The sequence below is a fragment of the Chlamydotis macqueenii genome, chromosome 23 (genome assembly GCF_036417535.1).
Source record: "Chlamydotis macqueenii isolate bChlMac1 chromosome 23, bChlMac1.mat, whole genome shotgun sequence".
Taxonomy (NCBI): domain Eukaryota; kingdom Metazoa; phylum Chordata; class Aves; order Otidiformes; family Otididae; genus Chlamydotis; species Chlamydotis macqueenii.
This window is the reverse complement of record NC_141578.1, coordinates 7436712-7454796: the sequence shown is the minus strand read 5'-3', so window position 1 is coordinate 7454796 and position 18085 is coordinate 7436712. Positions and strand designations below refer to the sequence as shown.

The following is an 18085-nucleotide window of genomic DNA, read 5'->3' as shown; positions in this document are numbered from 1 at the left end:
GGTCAGCGGGCTGAGCACACCAGTCACAGCCCTCCCCCAGCACCCACACCTGTGAGTGGAGGGGAGGGGCTGTCACCATCACCCTCACTGCCCGCACCTGGGGCTCCTCCAGCCCTGGCCCGCAGCTGGAGCCCAGCAGGAACTGGGGGCCATCACCTGACCCCCAGCGTGCATCCCCTCCTCCCCTGGCCCCCTCACAGCCCCTGGCCCCATGCAAAGGGAGCGCAAACGCAGCAGCCATGAAGGCAAAAGAGACAGTGAGCGTTTATTCAGTCCACATGTAACAAGTCCCAGGAGTGTGCTCCAGGGCTCGGGGCCTGCCCCAGGACACCTCAGTGGTCATTCCCAGAGCCGCGCTCGTTGGTCTAGCAGGGAACGGTTGGTCAGTTGGCTCCTGGAGCGATGGGCTGCAGGCTCCCTTTCTGGGGCACTGAAAAGGCAACAGAAGGCTCCTGGGGCAAGCTGAAAGGAAAACAGCTGATCTTGAAGAACACCAAAAAGCATCCAGAAAACCTTGGGAGAGGGGAGAAATCTAAATGGAGAATTTTGTGGCCCACTGCAGGACAAACACCGGGCACGGAGGCTCACCAGAAGGTACAAATAGAGCTTGGGACAACCCAAAATGTGAATTGAGGGTTCTGGGGCACACCAAAGTGCAAACAGGGGTGACAGAATGCCTCCAAATTTAAGGATGTTAGAAAGCAAACTGGGGGGCTGTATGGTATGCCTAGATAAAAAAGGTGGTTCCTTGCAGGGCAAATCCAAGGCCCTGGGGTGTATGGGAAGACAAGTGGAAGATCATAAGGCGTGTGTCTCTACAGCTTTATCATGCATCTGCCTCTCTTTTCCACCTTGTTGGCATTGTTCCCACCACTCTATTTTCATCTTCATTACTAAACTTCTCATGCAAGGACACCATGTAAGCTGAGACTTTTTAGTAACTGACTTTAATTTACTTGCCTTGCCGGATGTGCGGTGGCTGCTAGGGGGGAGGGGAGCAAATCTGAAAAAATCCTGGGCACTACCAGGAGGGATATGGATGCTGACAGGACAAGAAGCTACTGTTCCACATCTCCATTAAACCTTGGTAAATCCACATCCTCATGTGACCGTATGCTGTCGCATTCACTGCATTTTATGAAGGACAAAGTTTTGAGTTGGAAAGGTACAAAGCTACTATACTGTGTAAGGTGAGCCTAAGTAGCCTGCAGTCTCTAACATCCCTAACACTGGCGGGCACCAGAGGAATTGACTGCAGAAAGAGGTTAGACTTAGGTGCTCCTCCTAAATAGAATCTCCTTGTTGCCACTGTTACAGACAGAACACTGGTGCAGACTTAAGATGATAGCTCCAGCACAGCAGGGCATTTTGTATGTTCTTAGGACATGTGGTACAGAGAAGAATGGACTGGAAAAGTGATTATGTTTTAATTACTTTGACAGCCTCTGTCTTGTGGATGGTCCTGCTGCATCAGTTTATTTGTATCATAGTTAGACCTCTTTCTCCGCTGAAACAGCAGATGCCAATCCAAATGGTTGAAACCCTGAACTTATTAGGAGTGCCATAACTAGACTGCAGAGGAAAACATATATTTAGATTTTTGAGTCTTTAAACACAATATAGCTCAGAAATAAAGATAAAAATTTTATTTCCATGTTGGTAATAAACATAATTCCATGCCTTCTGTAAACCATTGCATAAACACTATAGTATAGAAAAGTGTTAATAATTTTAAACAGTTCACTACAATTAAATGAGTACGCATTACAAATAATATGCCTTGTATTAAGAACAATTTAATTGACAAAATAATTTCTATCTGTACATTGAAAACATTAATGGCTTCCATAAATTAGTATGAGTAAAAACGCCATATTTATTTAGCATCTGATGATGACCACAGTTATACAAGCATAGTGTGACAGTAATAGTAATACCACCTATATTTATACTAGGATACTCTGAATGGCCATACAGAACAAAACAATTGTGTCTTCAATAATCTGCTATTCAAAGAAGACTAACAATAAGCCTGTAACATGCAGCTTGGGATCTACCTGTAATTAGCATACTTTCAGTTAAATTACACCTCCTACCTGCAAAAACTTTGAAAAATCACAATTTTATTGTGTTCTTCTCCAGGCTAAAGTAATTGTGAGAGCACAATGGCATTCACATTAAAAATTATGTTCTTGCCCAGAATATAATTGCCAAATACCAAAATGAATCTTGAAAATCTATTTACTTTGCTTCTATGTATTTTGTGAATCAAGCCACTAACTGTAGTGTAGTCTCACTACAATATAATTTTAATGTATCCCGTTTCTAGATAGTGTACCTAGCACAAGGACAAATACTTACAAAGGTCAGGTTTCCTTTCTGACTTCTTTCAAACAGTCATCTCTGGTCAACTACAAGTATTTTATTATCCTCCATTTTAAAGTACTGGTGTAAAAGCACATATTTATTTGTATTTGTAATTGACTTGCTTTAATAAGAGACAGAAAACTTTGCTTATAATTCCTCCCAAAAACAATTCTGTGAATAACAACTGTATTATTTCCATATGACTATAATGTATGATGATGTATAGTTCAAGTGATTACCTAAGGATTTGTCTATAATCATAGTAAGCCACCCAGTCTGAGAATTTCACACATAGGTCCATTTCTTTCATATGTATTTGTTTCTTCTCCACAAAATGGTTTGTTGATACTTCTTCAATGTGTCCATAATTCAGCATCAAAGAAGCTTACAGGGAACACCTATAAAGTTTTCAGTACTGATATTACTATAGGACACACATTTTTATTTTCAAGATTCATCAGTGTAAAACACAAAACATACAACTGTTTAAAAAGCAAAAGACAAAATATATTAGTTAATTTTATGTAAAAACGGACCACGTATAAACTATGACCATCACTGTGATGACTCACATTGCAAATACTGTTTACATTCCTTTTGTGTTAGTGTCATGAGATGAGGAAAATCGTCTGTTCCTACCAGAAAAAAAAAGGGACCAGGCTTCTAAGAAAGATGGAGAGAAACTCTTCAGCAGGGCTTGCTGTGACGGGACAAGGGGTAATGGTTTCAAAATGGAGGCAGATTCAGACTGGACAGAAGGAGAAAAATTTTTACACTGAGAGTGGTGTCACACTGGCCCAGGTTGCCCAGAGAGGCGGTGGGTGCCCCATCCCTGGAAACATTCCAGGCCAGGTTGGCCGGGGCTGTGAGCAACCTGATCTGGTTGGAGATGTCCCTGCTCCTGGCAGGGGGTTGGGCTGGGTGGCCTTGAAAGGGCCCTGTCCGCTCAGACCACCCTGTGATTCTATGATTCTAAGATAGCCCTAGTGCACTAAAATACACATGAAGAAACCTAAATTATGACAAGACAGCACAAAACCACTCTTCTGTACCTCGTGGGTAACAAATGTTACAGCTGCATGTGGGCAGCACAATGTACTGGTCTCCAAGCTGGCTTCTTCTAAAATACCACAGCAAACCTTCTCACGAAGGCATTTCCTAAGGCCTCCTCGAGAGCGGCGGTTACTGACCGCCGTGCCCTCCCGTTCCGTTCCACGCCCGGCCCGCCGCCGCGCGCCTCCCGAGGCAAGCGGCGCGCTACCGGCGCGGCACTGCGGCAGGCCTGCCCGCGCATGCGCAACGCATCCCGTGCGCCCCCGCCGCCGACACGCAGCAGCGTCTGCACCGAGGCAGCAGGGGGCGCCAGAGACGGAGCAGGTGCCACCCCCGCACGTGCCCGCCCACGAGGAGCGCGGGGGCCGCAGTACCCGGCGGCACGGAGACAGCGCGACCAGAAGGGGCGGGCCATGCTGCCGGCCACTGAGCCCCGGGACGGGGTGGCCACGAGAAGCGCTACCTTACCTGCCACCCAAACACCGGAGAACTCGACCAAACACGAGAGCAGCGATGCGCACGCCGGAGCCCGGACGCGGCCCTCCGCAGGCACGAGTGAGATGGCAGCAGTGCCAGAACCGCCGCCCGAAACGCGCACGCGCCATATGACCATCTGCGCATGTGAAAACCGCAACGCCTAGCTGCAGCGCTGCGTAAACATCACGTGGCGAAAAAAGTGGCCCAATCAGATGACATGGCGCGTGCTCGTTGGGACAGCCGGCAACAGTGGGCACCCTTAGCGAAAGTACGCATGCGTCATCCGCTTGCCTGCAGCACACCCCTCTGATTGCGCGAGGGCAGCGGGCCCGCGGTGAAGTCACGCGAGTGCTCGGAGAGCTGTGCTCGCTCACGCGCGTAGGCGCGCCCTCAGCCCGCCAGCCACAGCGGGCTACCGCCGTGCCTGCTGCTGCTGCACGGTGTCCCGGGGCAAGGCGGTCTGCTCCACGGAGCTGACAAACCGGCCCAAGCACAAGGAGGCTACACAGACCCTCCTGCAGTCACGGGGAAGAGCGAATGGCCGGGGACACTCTGACCGAAGCAGGGCAGCAGCGGCTGCTGCGTCTGCAGCGCGCAGGAGTGAGCCGGCGTACTTCAGTGCCAGGCTTTTTGAGCGCGACAGCACAGCGCACAGCAGCTGGGCACCCGGCCACAGTGCGCCTAGGGACATCAGTGAGCAAGGCCAAGGTCACTCCCACAACATGCCCAAAGCAGCCGAGCGCGCCAGGAGCCCTGTGCCCTGTGCAGGAGCCGCCCTCGCTGTGGCCACAGGGTGCTCATATCACGGACTCCGAGTGCTTGGGGTGGCAAGGCAGCTGACTGACAGATAGCTATGGCTGGTGTAAATGGGTACCAGAGCAGAATTGCATCTAGGGAGAAAAGCTATTCCAGAGAACATTCCTAACTATACGCAATTCCTTAGCTATAGCTATTGCAAACAACTATACATGGTATGTAGAGGAAGCTAATGAGAACAACCATACTGGCTATGCAGAGAAGAACACTTAAGGATACTTGTACATAAGTAGAAAGAAATTCTCTTCAGGGGAAAAAAAAACCAACACAAACAGCTTTTATGATCTTACGTAAACTGACACTTCCAGCACAAAGTTGAAACAGAAAACATCTGTCCCTTTATGTGCATCTTTGCAAAAACGTAATATCCCAAATTCAATCCGATAAAAAAAAATGAGGTGAGAGTTTTTTAATGGGCAGGTAACTGTATGATATTCTGTACTATAGGCTTAGGGAAGTCTTACTCCTGTATTACCAGAGACACAAAAAAAGGCATTGTGAGAAACATAAAAATAAAAGCCAAGTTACAGATAAATAACACATCTGATGAAAGACAAAAGAATTCTGATAAACCCAGTAATTTTCATATGGTTCCTTCTCTCAAAACAATTACTTCATTTTTCATGAAGCAGCATCACCCAGCCTCATGAGTTAAACTCGACAAGCATTTTTGCCTGCTGGGGGTTTTCCAGGGGTTATTTTGACTACTGATAAAGCCTGTAGTGTTATGAAATTAAGTTGCATTAAATGAATGGAACAGAGAGCATCCATCTAGGCAAATTACTTCCAACAATTAGAAAACCACCGCTGTAGAAAAGTCAGACAATAGTTTCCATTACAGAACAGAAAAATAATGCCATATATAACCTCCTTCCCCTAGACTGAATCCGCAGTGCGGCAGAGAGTTAAAAAAAAAGAAAGCTTATTATCATTGTCTGTCTTTATTATCTACGTAACTCATATTCACAGAAAATTAAACATCTCAGCACATCAATACAGACTCTGGGAGCAGTCACCCATGTTATTTATCTTACTATTAGAAAATACTTTTGAGACACATCTACAAGAAGTCCCCATATGATAACTCCCGTTGAGTAAGTGCATGTTTCTCCATCGAGTTTCTCTGAATTACCACAGACAGAGAGTTTATCAATTAAATACACTTTCCTATTAGGTCCTCTTGATCTCTGAATGTGTAATCCCAAATCAGTTAACAGTATGACAGATTATAATACCAACTGTTGCAATATTAAGCCACTCCTCGTCCCTTCTTTTTACAAGGTGATATGACTGAGCACTGCCACTGATGCTTTGTGGCCTTGGACAAGCCTCCCTGTTTGTCCTGTGTGGAGCAAAGAAAAAAGTATGCAATACCTGATAGACCCAAGCATCCAAAAGAAAAGTGAAAAGTCCTCAAGTCTCAAACATAATATCAGAATAATCTTTCCAAAAGCATTATAGGTGGGGCACACACATCAGGTCCTGTAGAGGAAAAAGCTAGTGGATTTATCCAAATGCTTTCAGTAAATGCTCAGCTCCATCCGCCAGTAAGCAATATGCCTACACTGGCATTCTGAGAAGAAAAATCTCTGTTATGACAGCATTTTTCATTCTGATCACCAGAAAGTTTGTGCTGAATGTTGAAGATAAAAAACAAAGCCTTCATTGAGGCAAATGTGGAGAGTGCCCCATTCATAAGAGGAGAATCAGGAAGATAATACGACGTTTCACAGACATGCAAATCTCACTGAACAGCAGCGCAAGAGCACTTTTCTGAAATATTATCCATAGTAAATTGCCTGCACCCAGTGTATTCACAGATGTCTTTGCTCTGACAATCTAAAGTAGCTATTCTCTCCATAGTTTAAGAGCAAATACAGACTTGTGACGCATCCAGATATCACTGACTGCGTTCAAGTGGCTATCATACAAAAACACTCTTGAGTTCAGTGAGGCGCTCTCAGGCACAGAAATTTTTTAGTTCTTAAAGGTCAGTAATGACAGCTTAATTTCACTGTTCTGCACTGAGGGTTTTTTCTCCATGCAAAGCTCTAGTGTAGTCTAAGAGAGTGGTGCAGAACCAGCTCTCCCAGCTGCAGAAGTAATAGTTTCAAGTCAACAGCCTCTCCCTGCTCAAAACCAGCTGTGACATGGCCATCAAATGACAGAATCAGCCTTAAAAAATTCACTAGACTATCTGTTCTTTAAGACCAGCTCCCTAGACTCACAGCTTTCAATGGAAAATACGAGCTGTTTATCAATAGGTCACTCTTCCAATTCTGAATAATTTCAGAACTGCATCTAGAAATAATTACAAAAGATGGTTCTAGCATGGCAAAACCAAATATACTTCATAAATTCACTTAGAATTCAGTGAGCCTGAAGCAAAGCCATCAGGATAAGAAGAACGTGTCTTAGGCAGCGTCTTCAGTTCCCCATTCTCCAAGCACAAGGGTATCTGAATGTCTTTACTTACGTTTCTGTTGCATTTTAAAGTCTTTAAAGGGCCTGCCACGTTCTGTAGCACTACAGCAAAATTTCAGGTTTCTTGACACATTATTGTCAAGTGCACTGAGAAATCTGTTTCTTTGTGTAAAAATGTATGCATATATCCTCCTATGTTGTCTTCTTCTACATTAAGGGGCTTGTGTAAGATACAGTTGAGTATCTTTGAATAACTGAAGAGAAATGTAAAAAGTAAATTGGAAACTTGGGGGTGTTTCATCATCCAGTCTGTACCTACAACTACTAAATTACATGCATCAGCATGAGGAAGAAATAGACAATTTGAATGCCTGGATAAAAATGGGCCAACCATCGCATGTCACTAGTATGGCTCACTGTCAGTAGAAAATATGGTTTGGGGCACAGGCAGTGACTATAGCCAAGTTTTGTTTTTAAACATTGTCTCGCTCTATGTGGCCAGTGAATAAAAGGTCATTGGAATTTCAACTTCAAATTCAATCAATTAATCCCTTCAGGCCAGTTAAATGACTGCAAGTTAGAAACATGAATAAGACCTTGTGTTGCGTAGAAAAATCACTACAGCATAGCTGCCCTGAGTTTGAGCTACTTACATTCATACAAATGTAATGGAATCTTATTTGTGCTTGTTCTCAGGATCATAGGAAAATTCAGGTTGGAAAGGACCTAAGGAGATCTCTAGGTTCCTGCTCAAAGCAGGGTCAAGAATACGACCAAGTTACTGGGAGCTTGTGAAATGGAATTCAAGAAAGCAACCTCTAAATGAAAACTAAGGAACAAAATATCCCTTCCCCTTTGATTCCACCATTGCCATGGTTTAAAAGACTGTAGAGAACTCACCTTAAAGGTACATTTCCAGCAGTCATTTGTCATCTGTATTAATTTGTTTAGTTCAAATGATATAAAATCCCCTGTAAAGGAAGTCATATGTATTAACAGGAAAACAGAGTTAACATCTGGGGGGAAAAAAAAAGAAATATAGCTTGCTATTATTTGTGATATTAATTAAAATAATCTAAAGCTGACAAATTTGAAAAGTGATCTTTTGTCTCTCAGTGTTTTGATGATAAAGTACCGCTTAATATGTTTTTTCATTTACTAAATGCTTTAGAGAGCAGCATGAATGTACAATAGGAAATAAAAGATTTATATTCATGACAACTGTTGCTTACAGCCCTTTGAGGAAATAATCTGAATTCTGATGTTTCGAACTCATGTGCTGTAGTACCATGTTTTGGAAACAGTAAGTGGGGTGGGAACTTGCCTATTTTATACTAAGTCCCTTTTGACAAGCATGCCAAAGACTGTAGTTTCAGAGCACAAATGAGAAAGATTGAAGCACACGAGGAACATACTCTATTGCCTCCTTACTATCTGGAAGCAGGGATCTGCCCTTCTCATCTAATTTTTTTTTTTTGCACGCAGCGTTGCTGTTCCAATATGTAGAAACAATGCTGAGAGGGTTTTTTTTTTTTAATAAAATCTATTTCTACAGAAGCACAACTGCTTTCTGCTCTGCAATAGTTCCCTGTCAGCAGGACTGTTCCTTTCTTGATTTTCTTGTAGCTTAAGTCACTAACAAAGAGGAAATTAAAGAAATAGATTTGGACAAATTGCTTAACTTCTGATTCACAGGCTCTGGAATTACCGAATTACCTGTATCTTCACGATCACTGCAAACAGATCAAAACAAATGAAGTCTGGTGAAACAGCACATTATGTGGCCAAACTGGAAATGAAGGACCTTCCTAATTAAAAAAAAAAAAAAAAAATTACATGGTCATGCTGCATCTCTTCCATGAGTTCTTGTTATTTCAGAGTCAGATGAGGGAGGTCAATTTGTCAAAGCACGTGGTAGAAAGTTTGGGGGGGCTCTCAATAGTTAACAGCTATTTGGACAACTATTTAAAATTTGGCAGTTAAATGGGTGACTTTTGGGTGGTGGACAATGAACAGGAGGAAGAGCCTGCGTATCTCATACTGATCAAAATTATTTGGAAAAAAACAATGGGCTGAATTAATCTCTGGCATGAATGGGAATATTTTTATAGAGAATAATGCAGTAACAAAGCAGTTGAGCTTTTTCTCTGTTGTGAGCAGAGTTGATTGTGCTCAAGAACATTCACCACAGCCTAACTCTTCTTTGTACCAATTTATACTTTTACCTTTCATAGTATCCTCTGGCAATGGAGTATCTATTATACTTCTATTTGCTTGTTTTAATCACCTATCAGACAATTTAGATGGGAGTTTGTATTTCTTGCACTGCAAGAATTACAGAAATAATTGCTCCCTGCTTTTACCATCTGTGTTCGCTGATCTAATTGTCTCTGTCTTACAGCTCTGATCATTCTTGTCATCGATCCTGTACAGCCTTCTTAGTTCTGAAATATCATTTTTAAGATGGACCACCCATTATTATTTTACACAATGTTCAAGACAAGGACAGAGGAGGAACTGTAAATATCTAAAACTTAAAGTTTATGAAAAGACCAACATTACTCTGTAGCTTGGCTCCTCAGGGGATACAAGCTTGAGTGGACAATAAGTCCTGGCACAATTATCAGAGAATGGCTGAGTTTGGAAGGGACCTCTGAAAGTCACCTTGTCCAACCCCCTGCTCAAGTAAGGACACTACAGCAGGTTGCCCAAGACTGCGTCCAGATGGCTTTTGAACATCTCCAAGGATGGAGGCCCTGCAACATTCCTGGGCAATCTGTGCCAGTGCTCGGTTGCCCTCACAGTGAAAAAGTGTTTCATGATGTTCAGATGGCGTCTCCTGTGTTTCAGTCAGTGCTCACTGCCTCTTGCCCTGTCACTGGGCACCACTGAAGAGCCTGGCTCTGTCTTCTTTACTGCTTCCCTTCAAATATTTGTACACATTTATGAGATGTCCCTTGAGCCTTCTCTCCCCTACACAGTCCCAGTTCTCTCAGCCCTTCCTCACAGGAGAGATGCTCCAGTCCCTTCGCTGGTCTCTCAGTGGTCCTTCGCTGGACTCTCTCCAATAGCTAGCTCCAGATCTCTTCTATAATGGGGAACCTGAGAGTGGTTTCCACTAATACTGCCCAATCCTGCAGCAATCCACTTTTGATTTAGCTGGCCTATATCAGGAGTAAGAGCATAGCCACATGGCTTTTGCAATTAGTAGCTACAGTTTGCCCCCCTCCAGCACTGCAGGACTGCATGAGCGTCCATGTCAGTGTATCCTTGTGGACACCACTAACTTTTTCCATATCTCATGCTCCCATTCTGGTATGTCTGCTGGTTTCAGCTGGGATGGAGCTAATCTTCTTCCCAGTAGCTGCTGTGTTTTGGATATAGCATGGGATTTGGTATGGACATCACGCTCACCATGTACGTGGGGGTTGGCCAGTGGGCAGTTCTCTCTCCAAAAGCTGCTGTTCCAAGATCGCTCTCAGTTCTGCTCTGTGATCGCTGCTCAGGACAAGCTGTATCAGTTGTTGTGTTGTCAGGCAGTGAGAAATTGTGCATCACTCGTTTTGTATATTCTATTATAATATTTTTAATTATTATAATTATTCATATTTATGGTTATTGTTGTTGTTATTATTATTATTATATTTTCCTTTGCTGTCCTAGCAAACTGTCTTTATCTCAACCCAAGAGCTCTCCTTTCGATTCTCTCCTCCCCAGGGAGGGGTTCCTCTGACAGACAAAACAAACAAACAAGCAACCAAACAAACAAAACTCCTGAAATCAAACAGGAAGGTTCTAACTACCATCTTGTACTACCTCCAGTTCTAGTCTGAAAGCATTCCTTGTCCTTGCCCCCTCAAGATTGAAAATTTGGATTAGTCAGTTTAAACAAACAGCTAGAACAACGCCAGTTTTCTTAATGGAAATAAAATAAGACTGTAAGCATAAGAAGTAGGAAAAAAAAGAATCTTCTTATAAGGGTACAGAAGTTGATGCTAAATGCATTTTTATGTATCATGGCAACTTCTGAAGAGCATACATACTGCCTTGCAATACATTAGTCCTGTTGCTTAACCTGTTATTTGCTTTCCATCTGCACAGGTTGAGCTGTGTGTTCTAGAATACAAAGGTTACTCTATTGTATGGTTTCAGCAGGCTGATTCTGTGCTGGAAATCAAAGACTGACTCAAAGCAAAGACAAAAAGCAGCCTTGAGTGAAAGTCTCGGGAATACTGTGTAACACCTTGATGCCCAAGGCACTCACACATTAGAGCCTCAATTTAAGTTAACTCGAAAGAATGCAAAGGATATTTTCACCTTTATTTTGCTCTATAAGAGTGAGTGGCACTATGTATGCTTAAATAATGCATTTATTCTTTCAAAAAGAAATTTGTCATCCACGCAGATACATTAAAGCAACCTTAACCAAGGAAACAGAATCATACATTCCTTCCCTTGGATGCTGCTTTTGCAAACTGCAGTAAAGAAGAACTTAGGTACAGTTGGCCCCAGGAAACTCCTTTGTTGCTGGGGGTACTTGCCTCTCTCTGGGAGAGAGGTACTTCTTTGCATACTTCCCTCCCCTGAAAATAACACACACTGTGGGTAGATAAGCTCATAGAGGATGAAAATATTTCACTGGTTTGTTTACTTTAATTTGTGACAAATACACTTCAGAAATACACATCAAAACATGATTTGCCTCCGGAAGCTGGTGTCTCCTACTGACTATCACAGTAAATTCACTCACAAAAGCAACGAGTTTACTCTTTTTATTTTAAAGATCTTTACGTATAGAACATTATATTCAAAACTCTTCAGGTAGAAGTGACTGAAAGGGAATGACTTCTCCAGAATTTCTTCTCCAGAGTATCAGACACAAAGATAATATGATAATTTTCTTCTCTCATTAGGATGAACATTTGGGAAACATTATCTAAAAATATTTCTGTATGTGCCAATGCGTTTGTCACCTGGGAATTAGCTATGCCTATCTGTTATGCTGACCAGCCAGACAGTGACCAGATTTTAATTCACTGAGAACTTTGCACTGTGCTATATGTAAATTAAAGTGCTACTAAGCTTGCATGAGCAGGAACTAACCTGCCCAACAGGATATTTGGTCATGGTGCAAGAAATTTCAATTCTTATTCCCAACCTGTTTTCAAATACACACATGCGCATGCATGATGATGTAATCTCATTGCTAAGCCTTGCAAAAAACATTCCTAAATTTCTTAAGAGATATACAAAGAAATTTCCCTTATAAAGTAAGTATAATAAGTAAACTTGCCTTCGGTTTCAATTTTCAAATCCAATATGTTTGCAGGAGCTATTCAAATTCCACCATCATCTTCTTGGTAGTAACTCCATGCAGATTTTCTAGCTGTTGCATAAAAAACAGAGAAAACCAACAAAATAAAATCAGTAGTCTCTTGCTGTAGTTTATGATATTATGCTAAATTGGCACTAACAAGAATCAGGACCGTAGGTACTCAGTATATTTGGTGCATGAGAGTTGGCTCTGATTTTTTTTTTATGAAGCACTGCAATAAGGACCGCTTCACATATTTTTTAGTCCAGTCACTGTTGGGATTACAGAAAGCAATGGGACTTCAGGAGTTTGGTGTGTGCTACTGGGGGTATGTACTGGTAAACTATTCTGTGTCCTTTTTCAACTGCATCTATAATACTTATAGATAATAAGTATTTCCTGTCTTCCTTTGGCAGACAGGAAATACAAGGCTAAATTGTTTTTTCCAATCAACTCATCTGAACTTAGGCCACTGGTCTAGCAAGTGCAGAGGTTGTTAAAAGGTGTGGGTTTTTAAACCAACAGCCACAAGCAACCACTCAGCTCAGGCAGGATAGTATTTAAGAGCATAGTAAAAAGACATTTATTTGTCCTAAATTGCAATGAGCTTACAGTCTATTAATTCACACAACCAACACAGAATACCACAACAGCAGAAGCACAGTCTCTGGAAAAACTTGTCTCATATGCACAATGGTGACCTGCTTTGATAGTTATTTTGGGGAAGCAGTATTTAATCCATATTCTGATATTAGTGAACTGACTTGCAATTTATAACAAAAAACATGGGGTTTAGTTACAGTTCTGCATAAGCATGCTTTCATTTTTAAAGGCTGGCAAAAACATATCAACATGTTTAACTAAGACACTGGTTGGATTCTTCTAGGATCCATACCTACATTACGATAAGGGAAGTTCACAGATTTTATTTCTAGCCCTTACACTGAAACTAGCCTGTGGCACAACCTGTCACAACATAGAAATCAATAGAAATTCACACTCCTGTTTGTCCGTTCCATTTGATGGTCCGTGCTGTGCTGCCAGCATTGACCATCAAGGGACACAGCAACAGAAATGCACTTGAGCGTGTGGAGAAAGGGCACCTGGAGGATTGCTGTCAGAGGTGTGCAACTGATGAGGAATTCATAGAGCACGAGAAAAAAATCTGCCTACTGATACACACCTGTTGGACGCCTCTTTAATCCAGACAGACTTCATGCATACTGCAGATAACTCCTCTTTCATTAGATAGCCCTCTCATTTGACCACAGTGACACAAAAGCCTGTTCTGGCCCTGCTCCTGATTGCCTAGACTTGGAGCTAGTGCTTAACCAGTTTCTCCCAAGCCCAGAAGTCGTCTTACCACATCTTTGTTACAATTCACCTGCCACCTCCTCTAAGTATTGATAGAGCTCTTACAGCTGTTTTCTACAATTTAACTTTCCAGACATACATTCCAGCAGGAAGGCCAACTGTCTCCTACAAACTCCTAGCCAGTTTGCTAGGCCAAAACCAGCGTGGCTCTGGGATAACAGCAGCACTGTTTTAAGAATGCACTTCAACTAAACCCAAGTTCCGGAGTCCTTCCTCTCCAGAGGGGCAAGAAATCTACTGTCTGCAGTTTATACCCAAGTATTGTAGTGGTTAATAAGGTAAAAAATAAAACTCAAGAACCTTTGATACTAAAAAAGCTCGTCCTCGCCATCAATACCCTTCCAAGGCCCCTACCTAGAACTAATGCCTCCCTGAGGGCTCTCTAGATGCACAGCTTCCACCCACAGCTACCTTCTGTCCTCAACACGCCTTCAACAGGTTTTCCAGCTCCCTTCTCAAGAGCAGAGCCAGTCACGTCCAGGTATGCCTGCTCCTTCCAGAGGAAGCCATAAGGGGCAGCTAGAGCCATGCAGTACTGACTGGCAAGGTTTGTCAAGCATATGGCTTAAATAGTCTCTCATTCATAAACATAGGTGAAGTGAGAGTACCGGCATGGTATTTCTCAGCCTGAGCGCCTTCAAAAATCTGCTAATAGACATGAAAGACCTTAGAACATACAGACACAGAAGAGAGGTGTAAAAATACTCAAGGAAGAAAGAGTGGCGGGACCACTGCTGAAAGCCTGGGGGGAAGCCACTTCCCCGTTCTCAGGCGCCTTTTCCTTTAAGCACTGGGCTACTGCTGAGCCTGTCAGCGCGGCGCAATTCGGTGCGCCTTATATGGTTTGTTCTGAAATGGATGGTTCTTTTAATGACTTCACAGATTTTTTCATCCTATAATCACATAAAATCATTTTCACATAATTGTCTTCATTAACCGAAATCACCACACATATGAGAAATATCTTTGGCCCAACTTCGCTGTGAAAATTTTCGCATGGAATTATTACTAAGTGACTTTACATTTTATTTTTATTTCTAGTACAGATCCTAGTCTGCTTTAGAAGACAGAATGCCTTGTTTAGCATCTCACATTGTTCTGATGCCTTGTACTTGAATAAAATGGGTTCCAACTATGAGACTGCTGCTTTAATGCTGGTTTTACACCCTTTTCTGGAGAAAGACAACCAGCGTTAAAACAAGCCTGGTAAAGGAACCAGACCCTGACAGGCCAGACAGAATTCCCCCTTCTCCCCTTGCCTTTTTTTAGAGCTTCAAATGGTGAAAAGGAACTCAAAAGTCTTCTGCTTGTTTGGCAACTAACAGAAAAATACTTCTGTTTGCACTTAGCAATACTCTGAATCAGAATTTTTAGTACAAAATCACTTTACAGAGCCTATCTTATCACTCCCAACTCTCTGCAACAGTTTTACTGCAGTGTCCTGCCTTTTAGAAATCTTCAGGGCTGAGAAATATTTCAGGAGACTCCACTCAAGGACAGACCTCCACAGCTTTGCTTTGGGATGCTGTTCTTTCAGAGTACCTTGCTTGTTTTTTTTTTTTTAAAATGAATTCAGAGGAAAGACAGATAGCAATAAAAATACCTCCACAATTAACATGGGTAAATGGAAATACCACGCTTATGTAAAATGACTGTAGTATGTTGGGGTTTTTTGCTTTATGACAGAAAACGGATCTGTCCTACCACCTTAGGCCCCCCCCACTAAACAAAACCACGACAACTGTCTGCACAGAAAAATGAGAAAATTATTATTTTCAATCTCTAATATTATATTATAAAGGAAGGATTTTTAAATGATGAGCTTAATTCGTACACTTATTAAAAAGCATAAAGTAAATTATTAACATTGAAATGGGCAAAGTGTAAAGTTTGTACCTTCTCAGAAGCACAGTTGCCCTCTAAACTGCTATCTGAATTCACGCAGTTTCTCATCTAGTGTGGCTTAGAATTAAAGCAAGGAGGTTAAGATCTGATGTTGCTTCGGTTCAATAGAAAGACATTAATTGTGGGTCCTGATCCGGAATATATTATGTAACTAGCTGAAAACTTTTTGCCTTATTAAAAAACAAAGAATGGCAAAAGGAAATAGCTGGTAAAACAGTTTCAAGGCATGTGCCTAGAATTTTCATGGTAATTAGCTCAGTTCACAGACTTAAAAAATATAAACAAGACTCATTAAATACAGAAGAATGATATTTTCTACATTCATAAAACTACACAGCAGCATTTGTAAGCCCTCATGAAGGCATCTAGCCCTCATCCTAATTAGATACGGTAGTATAAGACCTAAAAAGGAGAGGAGCAGATCTCTATTGCTGATTTATCAATTACGGCATTTTCTATTAGACTAAAATGATACATATGGGCTTTGAAATACATAATCCCAAGGCCAGTTTCTCTAGTTATGAAAAAAGGGCTATGCTAACAGCAAAATCAGTTTCGTGTTCTCGTATTCCACTTGACTGCCTATCTCCTCTGTTTAAGGGATGTGGCTGAAGGCCACAGTCATGATAGTGAGCTATATATAACACTGGCAATAAAACAAGTTTAGAATTATTGCAGTAACCAAAAAACCCCAAAACTCCATATGCACACATACACTAAGCTGGAATGGTAAGTCTACCTCATGAGTCTCATGCTGTACCTTTTGTAAGATCTTCAGCAGGTAACTAAAATCTTAAGCAAAAGTTTACATATGGTTTATCAAAACACACATAAAACCAATTGTCTGCTTACCTTCAAGAAACATTTCTGGTTGTCCTTCAGGCACGAGATCTCTGTGGGCCACATGAATCCCAGGCTGTCTCGGCCGATTACGGGACACTGCAGACGTGCATCATGAGACTGCTGTTAAACCAACGTACTGCTGGAGAACAACGTGCTGTGCTCACAGACATTTTATACTTTGGCAAGCTCAGTCATCAGTGAAATGACATTTAATTGGTTTTTTTTGTATCTAGAAGAGTAACTGGGTGAGCAGGACCCATCAGACTACAAACTTCCCACCTCCACAAGACAGAAATATACTTAGCAGCTATCCTGAATGGCAACTGGAAATAACTTGGCAGTGTGCTGTAGCAGCAACACATCACTGCTTTTGAATTGCAGAATCGAGTTCAAAGAGACAAACGGCTTTGCCCTACTACTTCAGGGCAGAGAGCACAAACTTAGAAGGCAATTAAACAGTACTTATTATTTAAAAAAAAAAAAAAGAATGACTGCAGTGGAAGCACTGTAAAAGGATTAGAAGCTAAACACATTTTAAGCAAAAATGGTTATGTCTTGACTATGTCACACTGACACACTACTGCAGAAATCTCCAACATAGCACAGAATAGGTGCGTTCGTATCAGTGTGGCGTTGAGCAGGAGTCCATTACAGCTGAGCTGCTCTGAAATCCGGTGCTCCGATTAAGATACTGCATGGGCATGGTCTTGTCACAGATGTGGACAACTCAGGCACTTGTAACTCAAGCCTGTGCTTGTACTGACAATTCTTGCAGTTTGTCTAAACTGGAGGCAAAATGAGTGGAAAGACACAACAATTCTTTACAATAAAAATGTATAAAATGGGAAACTGTAAACAGTTAAACAACTAAAGAGGTATTGAAGAGAAATCAATGAGATAACTGAAACGGACAAACTTTCAAAGGAAGTGATGGACGCATGTAGTTGACAAACCACTCAACACCATTACATGGAAATTATTTCAATATTGGTGTTTGACTTGAAAGGATGACCAGACAGGGCTGATTTCTCTCTCTAGTAATCTCCACCTGATTTCTATCTCTCCCCTTTTAAAGTTGTATTAGGATGACATTTCTAATATCAGTGCTCTGCATAAATTCCAGAAGCAACTTGTGCCAGTGGGAAGGGAGACACACAGCATCTGAATGAGCGCAACCGAGCCTGATCAAAATCTCAGCCCTGTGGTTTTTTCTGAATGCTTGCTGTTCTCCTTTCAGATCTGGAAAGCTGCAGTTTGACATATCTCTGGATTTTTTATGTTGTGATTCTTTTCTCCTAGGATCTGTGCCCTGCTGGTTCTGGGAAACTTGTGACCTCTGCATTTTTAATTAGAACTCATAACTTTTTCCATAGCAACATATTTTGATGTCACAAATACACAATCTGTCAAATCAAACAACTTGCAAGTGCAAAGCTAAGGACTTCTGGTCAGATGAAGTCCAAATACATATAAATGCTGAGCCGCAATAGGATGTATAATATGACATAGCTA

The 18085-nt window shown here is 41.9% G+C and overlaps 1 long non-coding RNA gene across 3 annotated transcripts; it reads right to left on the bottom strand.

Moving 5' to 3' along the window:
* Positions 1-240: 240 nt before the first annotated feature.
* LOC147598025 (uncharacterized) lies at positions 241-10705 on the bottom strand. 3 transcript variants are annotated; one of them, XR_015261013.1, is made up of 5 exons: positions 10552-10705; positions 8854-8945; positions 8038-8108; positions 3889-7391; positions 241-462 (listed from the first exon to the last, which is right to left on the bottom strand). It is a non-coding gene; the product is annotated as an uncharacterized LOC147598025 (long non-coding RNA). The 3 variants fall into 3 exon arrangements; XR_015261011.1 differs by having other exon boundaries at positions 3889-6055; XR_015261012.1 differs by having other exon boundaries at positions 241-430; positions 3889-6055.
* Positions 10706-18085: the final 7380 nt, after the last annotated feature.